Genomic DNA, 12,411 nt, shown 5'->3' with positions numbered 1-12,411 from the left:
TTGACATAAGAGAAGCACAAACCAAAGAAGTTTTAAAAAATTATAAAGCTTCTAATCAGGAAAACAAGGGAAAGTGCAATTTAAACTGGGTATTGGAGGATTTCAAAAAACAGAAATGATGGAGGAAGAAATTAGATGAGCAAAAATATTGGCAGAGTAGAAATAAGGGCATTCAGGAAACAGGGAATATGAAATTTGAAGGGTTGGATGCTGCAGATCAATAAAGGCATCGGCCCTTGGGAGGGAGTCCTTGAACCCTTGTATTTAATTTGGAGCCAAGTGTAAATCCACAGAAATTTTAGGCAGGGAATAAGAGGTTGGAACTATATTTTTGGAAGATCTATTGTCAGTGCTGCCCAAAGTGGTATAGAAGGGGTTTGACAAACTTCTTAGGGGGCTTTACAATATTCCGTGTTTGATATAGACAAATGGTAGCATAAGAGCAGGGAAGAGAAAGGAGATAAGACCAAATAGGGACCTGTGCCAAGGGGGCAAAAATAATAAAGCTTAATCCAGTTGCCTGGTCAGCAAAAATTCTAGATTCTAGCCCCAACTTAGTTATAATCTTTGGATTATGAATATTCTTAGGGCCTACTTTGTACAAAGTGTGGTAGAAGACATAATAGCCATCTAGTTGTCTGACAAATTTTTCTTCATGAGAGTGAGGGGTGTTAAAGTATCCTCAATAAAATGAGGCAAATTAGAGTAATTCATTGAGAAACTTGTAAGAATTGCTTTGAATCCTAAACTAAAGCAACATACATAACTTCTCTGAGTCTCTGTTTTCTTGCCTGTAAAGCAGGAATAATAACAACTTCATAAGTTCTTTGAAAGGGTTCAAGGTCTAATGACATTGTGCGTATAAAGTATCCGCACAGTACAAGGCATATAGTAAATGCTTGATAAATATTATTCCCCCTTTCCTTTCCCTGGTTGCTATTTCCAATCTTTGGCAAGAATCATTTTTGAAGAGAATAACTTAAAGACTTGTACACATATTCTCTGAAGTTATTTACATGGACTGATCTCCTTGGCCTTTCTTATTTTCACTTCATACTTCATCAATTGTTTTTATAAAATATTGTTTAGATGAATTAGAAAGTATACTGCAATTGAAAAAATTTTTCATTTCAAATGAAAATTTAAATCTGATGTGGATAAGTAAATGTAAGACTGATCAAATTTTGAAACAAAAGTACGTACCTCACTTTATACAATGAGCATGATTCTTAAAATTCTAGAGTAGCTCAATTTTGTAAATTTAATTCTTAATTTCATATTGATTTAATTATAATTTTACATTTATTTAATCAGTCTTCTATTGACAAAGGTCCCTAATCCATTAGTTTCAGCTTAACCTTCCTGTAATATCCTGTATAAACAAATCTGAATGTATTGGAAATTTTTAAAAGTTTGATGAGGATTTTTACAATACATAGGATTATTTTGTAATTTTTATGATGAAACTTATACTTTGTATTTTATTTCCCCATAATAGTTTAAAAATTAAAATACACAAAGCAAGATAAAGGAAAACCGTTTTCAAGCAAGAATTGTATTATCAAGAAAACAAAAATCAATGTGGGTGGGCAAAGAAGAATCTTTTTTTCAGGTGTTGAAAGACTGAGATTTTATTACCCAAAGACCTTCTGTTAAATAATTATTCAAGGACATATAGCAGAAAAATAAATAAATATAAGAACAAAAAAGACATGGAATGCAAAAAACTGGGCAGCAAAAAATTATTCAGACTCATCCATAAGTGTAATTTATTTTGTGCACAAGAAATTAACAAACCTTTTATCAGAGTGGGAGTTCTTTAACACCCCTCTCAGAAATCATTATGAATACTGAATGGATATTTTAACCTGTATTTAAATAATGGCCAAATAATTTCTGCTTCCATTTTGTGTGGGTTCTCCTCTCTGTGCTTTCTAGGTCCTAGAAAGGAGGCAAAGATTTTGAAGCCATAGGAGACTGACATGGACATTCACAATGGCATCTCCCTAAAGGATTTGGAGGTGGTGCATCAACCAAAGGAAGAGCACCAGTGAGAATCAGGATGCAGTTTCAAACAGGTACCACCCCTTATTCAAAATGTTTCAAGATTGGATGCCTACATTTTCAGAGCTGTTCCAGTAACCATGAAGATAGGGAGACTGAAAGAAAGAAGCACAACACTTTAGTGACTAGTGTGTTATCACATAGACCATAACATTTAATCCTGATAACAACTTTCTGAGGCAAGGTTTGTTAGGCCCAATAAATGGCAGAAACATGGGTCAAATCCAGGCTCAAAACTGATATTCTTTCCACCATATGTACTGCCTCTAATAATAGGTATACCAGTAAGTGCCTTCCTGGAGGGTATTGTTGCTATATGACCCAAATCTTAGGCCTGTCCAATTTTCATCTACATGCATATTTCCCACCAAAATAAACACAATTCACAAAGAACTAAGCCTAGATGATTTTGCTCAGTTACTCTATATCAGAAATTGGCAGGGGCCGGCTGAGTGACTCAGTTGGTTAAGAGCTCGCTCAAGAGTTTGAGCTCTGAGCAACAGCGGTTCGAGTCAGCCCAAGCTGAGCAGCCGTGAGCTGCCAACAGGTGGCAGGATGGCTCAGCTAAAAAAAAAAAAAAAAAATTTGGCAAACATTTTTCTTTAAAGGGACAGATAGTCTTTAAGTTTGGGGACCATAAAGTCTCTGTTGTAACCACTTACNAAAAAAAAAAAAAAAAAAAATTGGCAAACATTTTTCTTTAAAGGGACAGATAGTCTTTAAGTTTGGGGACCATAAAGTCTCTGTTGTAACCACTTACCTCTGACAGCCATGGACAATATGTAAACAAATGGCTACATTCCAATAAAACTTTATTTATAAAAACTTGACAGTAAGCCAGATTTGGCCCATCGGCTGTTGTTGGCCAATCCTTGCTCTAAATCAAAGATAGTCGTTTTGGACATAATTCAGTCTACGAGTATGTAGTTTCAGAGTTTTCTGTCTCCTATAATTCTCAAAACCTCCTTAGTTCTGTATCCAGAAGTGACTCCTCAGTGTCCCTTGCCATGGAAGCCTTTATGTTTCATTACAGTTAAGCCTTGGAGAGAAGGGTGTGACACAAGGACCCAAGCCTGTGCCTAGCACAGTGAAATTTATGGTCTTAGAAGAATATTTATAAAAAGCCTAAGAGAAGTCAGATTTGGTGCCTTTTTGCCTGTATCAGAGCTGGCCCCGTGATAGGAAGTCTCATACAGAGGGTGAGCTCTAATTTCAGAGGATCAGAAATGGGCTTCCCATGGAGGTCTCAGTTGGAATTATTGATTACATTGTAGAACAAGATGAGATTGACAGCACTTGAGCCACCAGTATCTAAATTCTGTGTAGGAAATTTTGTGCCAGTCAACTACACTGATATATTCCGTATTCTGGCATGTGTCTTGGTTTTAAACCCCACACGACTCTACCAAATTATTCATGTTGGCCTGATTTTTCTCCTCTTCCTTCTTCTAACCTTTTTTGTTTTATATGTATGTGTACCTGCTTTAGAGATAATCTGCTGCGCTTCTGGACTTGGCTTGATCAGGGGGAGTAGACAGATTGTGGTTGGAATCTTAATAACCTGTCAAAACAGAGCATTTCAATCCTGTTCATGTTATTTTCTTTCCTTCCCATGGAACACCAATAGCCAGGAAGACAAACAGGAGAGATCCCTTGGTATTTTTCTCTTGTTTGTGTGATTCTAAGAGTTTTGATGAGATGGCCTTTGCAAGTTACATTGAAGCTGTTCAAGCCAGTGTCAGCTAGATGTGACTTGCTTAATGATTTGTCAAAAATCCAAGGCATCAGAAATCAAGGCAAACCAAAAAAGAAAAAAAAAAAAACTCAGATCAGATCAGCATACATCATAACAATATAATCATTCAGCATCATATATAGTTACTTATTAGAGGGTGTGCAGTGATAGAAATGAAAATAATTTACTTCTGGCCACTCTGTGTTCTTGTTAAATCATTTATGTGCTGTGAAAGGAATTGCAAACTGTTGAGACTCAAAGATCCCCTGACTGTATTCTCCCAAGGAGTTCTCCCAGTTCTATTTCATATTTTAGACATTTTCTTATAGTGTGAGCTTTATTATCCATGTTTAAATTCAGCAAGCCTTACTTGTCCAGATAGATCACCATCAAGAAATACAGTAATGTAAAATAAAGCTACTTCTGACATTTTTATGGTGTATGATATATGATGTAACATGATGTATTAAGCTCTTTGTAATAATTTTTAATTTTTGAAATAGCTGATTCTTTGGAGACAATTTAATACATAATTCCATAGGTTTTAGTGATATCAGGTATCTTTCAAGTATCATTTTAATTGAGCTCTGGTGCTTTTTGTCCCAATTAACTGTGAATCAAACAGGAATCTGTCAACTCCTATTGGGTGACAAATCATAGGCTGAGGAAAAATTAGTCCACAAGTCATGTCCAAAGGTAAGTAAGAGTCAATCCCTGCCTTCGAGGAGCATATGGTTTAATAGGAGAGAAAAGGTATAAGAAAAACTGCAAATAAAGTAAAAATGTTATAAATTTATTAAGAAGCAAAATATCATAGGAGTTGGAGCAAAAGAACGGGTAATAAAAATTATTTTTAGCAGCTACGTTTACTGAGCTGCATTTACTATGTGCTAAAGCACTATTTTTTTATAGTAACACCTATTTTTGAAAAATTAAACTTTGAGATATTGAGGAAAAGAGGCCTAGAGAAGTTAAACAACTAGAATAAGCTTTACAGCTATTGGGTAGTAGACCTGGCTTCAATAAAATGATGAAAGTGCATCTTAATACTGGAAAGATTGAATCAGGAGAGATTTAAACAGGGAATCTAGTTAATGGAACATTGAAACAGTCCATGGGAAATTGAGATGGGACCAGAGCAGTGGGAATGGGGACAGCAAGGAGTAGAGAATAGAGGGAAGTGGTATTTCTGTGTGATTTTTGGAAGAAAGAATCACAGATGGGATTTGGTAACTAACTTGATAATATGGAATATAGGAAAAGTGAGTCAAAAAACACTGTAGTGTTTTGAGCTCCAGTGAGTAGAACTGGGGAGAGGGATCTTAGGGGAATAGCCAGCCTCATTTCACACCCAGAGCACACTGCACATTTCTCTGCTTCAGCCCTCATTACATTGTATCCCTAACTACTTGTTTAAGGGCCTCTTCCCTATTAATTCTGAGCTTCTCATGCCTCATGATTTTTATAGACCCCACACCCAGGATGGTGACCCAGATATAGTTAAGTCTTCCGTAAACATTCCTTTGGAGTAAACTTTAAACATATTATAATAGAAGTCTTCACTGAATAGCTAAATATGACTATTTAGAAGGCAGTTGGAAATAAATACACAATGGACATTTTAGGATGGTATCAGGACTGTAGAAATAGATTTTGATTATCAGAAAGAAACAATATTTGAAATCCTAAGAACAGGTTAATACTTTGAGAATATGAAAGAGACAGCAAACTGAGTAGAAATGAGGGTTAAAGAAAACAATAGGGGGCAAGAGGAAGACAGAAATAGAAACAGGATTCAAAAAGTGAGATCTTTATTTAAAGGAATGGCTGATGAATAATGTCAAAAGCTAAATATTGAGCCAGCTCTTGGTGGTCTATAAGGATCCAGAGGAAATGTATGTTTTCTTATTACCCATTTTCTAATTGCTATTGTGGAATATTCTATTTGAAGAGGCAGTACAGATGCTATATTAATTAGGTTTATTAGGCACTAGCTTTTTCTTCTCTTTTTATAAATGTTTGTATACTCTTCAGGGGAAAGGAAAACATTTCCATAGCTAATCAGTTAAGATGAAAAATAACTAACACATTAAAATGAGCTAATCATAAGCTATTCCATTTTAAACCACCCACATTTAATCACCCAATGTGGAATAACCATTAACTTTAACTTACTTGAAATTTGCTATTGTAACTTTCAAAGTAACTGCTATATTATAATGCCAGATATTCTCCATTAAAGATCTCTGTTTCTAATCTCTTACCATTTCCTGTACATTTTCTCTTTAAAAAAAAAAAGAATTACATGTTTTGGATAGGTTTTGAAGTCATTTATTTGGTAGAACTTCAGCAGAGTGCCTATTTAGCTGTCTTTTTTTTTTTTGTATTTACAATGTTTAAAATGCATTCATTACCTTTCCCTCCTTAATGTAGTAAATCATGAAAACTGACTCCAAACATCCTTACTTATATTATTTTGATAATACAATTGTTTTGTTGCTGTTATTTTTAAACAATCACAGAATACCTCATCTCCTTAGAGAGCTATGAGCTAAGACCATTAAAGAAAAAGAATAACCTAAGTTATTAGCATTATAAGTACGTTTTCTTATAATGTATCATAAGAATAAACAATAGAGGGCTTTATTAGGTAATATGACATATCTACCCAGTTGTGTGTTATAACGTAATTGATACATTATAAGAAATTGTCTCTATCTATGCATCATGGAATGCATATTTCCTCAAACTCAGAATAATAACCTTAGAATGATTATCTTTCAAAAATCTATTCTGCATTAGAAATAGAAAAACATAAAATAATTATAGATGAAAAAAATTAAAACTCAATAGATGAACTAAAATCTACCTTATACCCAGCAAAGAAATAAGTAGTGACATGGAGGGCAGTGGTGAGAAATTCACAGAATGACAAAGAAATAACATGTAAATAAAAGCATTTAAGATATATAGGATATATTGAGAGGCCCCAAGCCACATCTAAAAATAGATCTACAATTTGAAACCTATATAGAAGAACAGAGTCAACATAATGCTGTTCTGAAGAACAAAGTTGCAAGAGTCTTGTCCTAACAGATATCAGAAATGATTGTAAAGCCATATTAATCAAGCCAACGTAGTATTTGCACAGGATCAAGGAAACAGAATAGAAAATCCTAAAACAGACCTATCCATATGTGGAAACTTGCTATACAGGGTAGGGGTATTAAAAGTCAGTGGGAAAATCATGGAAAATTAAATTAATGGTGCTGGAGCAATTGATAATTCATATGGAAAATAAAATTTGATCTCTACTTCATATGACACACACACACACACACAAAAAAAAATTCCAGAAAGATTGAAGACCTACATGTGGGAGGTGGAGTACGCAAAAGCATTAAACTCATGATGAAAATGTAGGAGAGTATGGTAAGGAAGAACTTAGTAACCAAAATGCAAAAAAACACAAACCAGAAAAGAAGATATTAATAAACGTTTCTACACCAAAACTTTTTAAATGTCCTGTTCAACAAAAGATACCACAAACTAAATTCAAAGAAAAGACACAAATGGGGCAAGATAATTTACAAGGCATGCTATTTATGTATAGTCACAATATACACAAATGGATTCATAACCCCAATAAATCCAAAATGTAATGAACTCTTTTTCTTATAAATAAATTTTTAAAAGACGAATAACTCAACAGAAAAGCAAACGAAGGATAGGAACAGACATTTCACAGAAGACTCAACTCAACAGAAGACTAAACTCAAATGGCCACATGAAAAATGTTCAGCTTCACCTAGTAACCCCAGAAATGTACATAAAGACAATGAGGCACCATTTAATTTTTATTATATTTGCAAAAAAATACTATAAAGTTTGATAATCACAAGTGTCGGCAAGGATGTGGAGTTACCAAGAAATTGTAAGGTAAATTGGTTCAGCCAAGTGGAAGAACCTTCTGGCAATTTCTCATAAAGAAGAGGATTTGCATACCCTATGACACAGTTTTGTTACATATGGGGATATATTTAGAGTGGGGTTGCTAGTACTGGACTTATTTGCATTTGTGATGAGATAATCCTTTATATGTTATCATCAATACATTGAAGGACATTGAGGATCTCTGGTCCCCAGCACTGAAGCTGGTAGTACTCCTCCCAGTAATTTGACAACCCAGAATATTGCTACACATTTCCAAACAATTTCTAGGGTATGAAGGGTACAGTGTCCCACCCAAGGTGAGAATCACTGCTCCATAGAAACTCTTTTTCACATGCAGAAGGAAACATTTACCAGACTGTTTGTATCAATATTGTTTATAATGGCAAAAACTGGGGAATAAATTAACAACTAAACCACAATAGAAGAATGGATAGAAAGTGTGGTTTATTCATATAATTTAAAACTTTACAGCTATAAGTATCCATATGGATAAATCTCAAAAACATCATGTTGCATGATAAAAGCAAGTTGGAAAATTATATATCTGTTCTTATTCCACTTATTTAAAATGTATAAACTGCGTAACAGCTCTATATCATTTATGTGTATGTACACATGTGTGAGATATGTATATGTGTAAAAGTATAAAAACATGCATTGAATGATTCACACCAGGTACTATTGTGGTCACCAGTGGAGAGGGAAGGAGAGATGAATGCGATCATGGAAGAGTACACAGAGGGCTCTAATAGTATCTATAATGGATTATTTATGTTAAAAAAATGAATAAAATATGACAAAATGCTAGGATTTGTTAAAGCTGAGTGCTGAGTGGGTTACAGTTTCCCTCTGCTCCCTGGTTTCGTTGAGGAGGTATTTTCCCATAAACACACCTCACTTTTAGCCACACCCCTGTGTTCTCTCTCACAGAAGGGGAGAAAGCTACCTGATTGGCGTGTTCTGAGATGGACTGGGCATTCCCAACGTAGCCCCACCCTCCTCTTCTGGGATCTTACTGTCTTCCAAGAAATTGAGCTCCGGTCTGCTGTTGGCTGCCAGATAAGCATCAATGTTGAAAACCAGGAAAAACTGCCCAGGTGGGTACAGGTGCCTAAGGCTACTGTTGCTCTACAACACAGCCATGTTCTCCCAACTTCCCAGAAATAAGCTATTTAGAGCCCTGTCTTCCTGTCTTTGTCTCTCTTCCTTGGTTTTTAGAATTTGGAAGGGAAGACATGTTGTATATTACTGCAGACTCCTAGACCACATCCTCCAACAGAGACTTAATTGGTTATACAACAGATTTTATTTCCATTTGCCTGACTTCTTTTTCTCAGTTGACTCAGAACTCAGGTAGGGAGGATGAGGGGTGTAATTTAATGGTCCCTCAAACTTCAACAATAACTACAAAGCTGTATTATTCTCTATATCTTTTATAACAAACAATATTTTAAATATGCATATATATCAAGGTTTTAAATAATTGTGGAGATATATATAAATATATATATATATGTATGTGTATATACACAAACACTCATATACACATGCCTCTAAATAGCTGGCTTTTTCAGAATAGATTCCCCACAATTATTTAAAATCAAGTAACAATAGTGAGTGAATTGGGAGGACCTGGCTGAATGAGTACCATATTTAAAGCAAAGTCAGAAATTATATCCTGGAGAAATAAGCAGCTTTTTTTTTCTGCCCACATGAATCAAATAAAAAGAACACTGGTAGCAAAAGCATCCTAGTTTTGAGCCAACAAGGAATATCTTTGTATCATCTCTAATGGAACATAAAAATAATAGGGAAAATGGGTTTTCTGGGTGAAGATTTTAGTTCTTCACTTATCAGAATAATGGAGCATAAGAAATTAGTAAAACAGGTATCAAAAGAGATGCTTGGTTAAAATATAACCGTATGCTGGTTAAATTCACCAAACTTGTCATTCCTTCAAGTTTTCTAACTTCTTCCCTTCCATTATCCTATTGAGTTGTTGGAAAACTCATGATGTATTTTGTCTGTTTTTCAAAGGTCATTTATTTATATAAAGAACAAAGATCAATCAAAAATACATGCCCATTTTGTTCGATAAACTTTTGTCATCTTTCGGTGAGCTTCATAATTTCTCATTCATAGAAGGACCTGTCTTTATTTGCAAAAAACTGAACGAGGTGCTGATTTACAGCCTCATCTGAATCGAATGTTATACCACGCAAGGAGTTTTGAAGAGAGTGAAACAAGTGGAAGTCTGAAGGCACAAGGTCAGGCGAGTATGGTGGGTGTGGCGACACATCCCATCCAAGCTCCAATAATTTTTGACGGGTAATCAAACTTGTGTGTGGTCTCGCGTTGTCACGATGGAACACAACTCCTTTACAGTTAACAAGCTCTGGATGTTTCTGGATGATGGATTCATTCAAACTGTCCAATTGCCAACACTACACATTCGAACTGATTGTTTGGTTCCTTGGTAGGAGCTCGAAAAACACGACACCTTTAAAATCCCACCACACTAAAAGCATGACCTTCCTCTGATGAATGCCTGCTTTCAATGTCGTTTGAGGCAAATCATCACGTTGGGACCAAGACCCTTGCGACCACATTGTTGTAAACAATCCACTTCTCACACCAGTTATCAGTCGCTTCAAAAAGGATCATTTTCCTCACGTTTAATGAGCATATTGCAGATGTTTATATGCGCCATCATATAAACATATCAAAAAAAAGAAAACTTCTTTGAGTTCATGCGGAACCCAAATATCGAGCTTGCTTACATATCCCAGCTTCTTCAGGTGGTCGTGAATGCTTGAATGATGGATGTCCAATGTTTCTGCAGTCTCTTGTGTCACATGGGTTTGACTCAATCAGTGCTTTTATTTTGTTGTCATCAATCTTGGTGGGCCTTCCTGACCAAGGAGAGTCATTGAGATCAAAATCACCAGCACGGAATTTCGTGAACCATCATTGGCACTGACATTCTTGTAGAGCATTGTCACCATAGACTTTATGCAACTTTTCACAAGTTTGATGTGCGTTCTTCCCTTTATAAAAGTAAAAGAGTAAAATATGGCAAAAATGCACAATTTGGTCTTCCATCTTCAACTGTTGTAAAATCTCCAAAACTGAACCAAATCGCTCAATTTTCTTTTTTTAGAAAGAAGCTAGAACTGTCAGCTGTTAAATAACATAGATGCGAATGACTCTAGTACTTCCAAAAATGAACTAGTGCCATCTGTCGCAAACATGCGTCATGACTTTTCCGACAACCCAATACTTTGTTGTTTTCCTTTTAACCACATTTCTGTTCTTTCAGGACAAGGGCTTGCCCTGCAGAAAAGAAAAAGCTTAGCTGAAATTAGAAGGTTTAGTCAAAGCTTTTCTAGACATCACGAACCATCAGCATTTGAAATATTGAAATGGGCAAAATGAAATGCCATTCAAATGGAAACAGCTAGAGGTTGCAGATTTCCCCAACAAAGAACATGATTCCAATACTTACTCCCCCTCACCTCTTCACCACATACTTTTTCCAGCGTTAGACGTGAATGAAATTTGGGTCATTGGCAGAAGCAGGTCTGTGAGGGATGGGGGCTGAGTATGAAAGAGTCACACAACATTGCTTCCTGCTTGCTGCACAGAATGCAAGTTATTATTTTCAGTGACAGTATCCAGAGACCATTTGAATTTGTAGAGGTACTGCTTTCTGTGTCTGGTTTTTTTTGTTGTTGTTTTTTTTTGGCAGTGGTTTCCCATTGCTAGAAATTGGCTCATACTTCAGCCTGTAGACACATCCCAATGTGTCATTTTTAACCACTATGGGAGAAACAAAATGTGCTTCTGACTTTAGAAAAGAGGTCAGATAAGAAAAAGCATATGTCAGAAGTACCTCTACATCTAGATGAAATAAAACCACAAACTGGTTTCTTTCCCAGCAGGTTGGTGTGTTGTGTCATATTCTCAGCACTGTGGATTTATTAATTATGACTCATGGATAGGCCTTTTTTTTCTATTAAAAATGCTGAGATATGACTAATTAAGCTGGCCCAATTATATTGCTTCTAGAATGGACTACTTTCAAATAGCTTCCCAAATTGTATAGCCACCAATTTGGAAATGCAGCAAGAATATAAGAGATATCAGAATATATAAATAGTAAATCCACTAATTCTTCTTTCAGAACTGGATATAGAGGAATAAATCCATATCCTTCCTCCTGGACTGTAATTCCGAATGCTCATCAAAATAGAAAATTACTTTTACTTCTAAAAAGGTAGGATATTGTGTTTTTGAGGGTGTTTGTTTTTTGTTTTGTTTTCCCTTAAGTGAACTTAAACTCACATTTGCTTACTTCTCAGTCAAATATATTTCACACGTACCATCTTTATCAAGTACACCAGGAAACAGAGGTTATCTAAAAATGATGTAATGAGGGCCGGCCGAGTGGCACGTTGGTTAAGAGCTGGCTTTGGACACCAAAGGGCCCCGGTTCAGATCCCACATATGAGGGCCAGTGACACTGCCCTCTACAGCTAAGATTCTGAACAACAGCTCAAACTGGAGCTGGGCTGCCGTGAGTCGCCGGCGATGGTGTAGGCTGCAGCCCCTGCTGCAGTGGGTTGCCATGGGCTACCATGTGTGTCCAGCAGCCAGTG

The sequence above is a fragment of the Hipposideros armiger genome, unplaced genomic scaffold (genome assembly GCF_001890085.2).
Source record: "Hipposideros armiger isolate ML-2016 unplaced genomic scaffold, ASM189008v1 scaffold_9, whole genome shotgun sequence".
Lineage (NCBI taxonomy): Eukaryota > Metazoa > Chordata > Mammalia > Chiroptera > Hipposideridae > Hipposideros > Hipposideros armiger.
The sequence above is the reverse complement of the archived record's forward strand: the minus strand, read 5'-3'. Positions refer to the sequence as shown.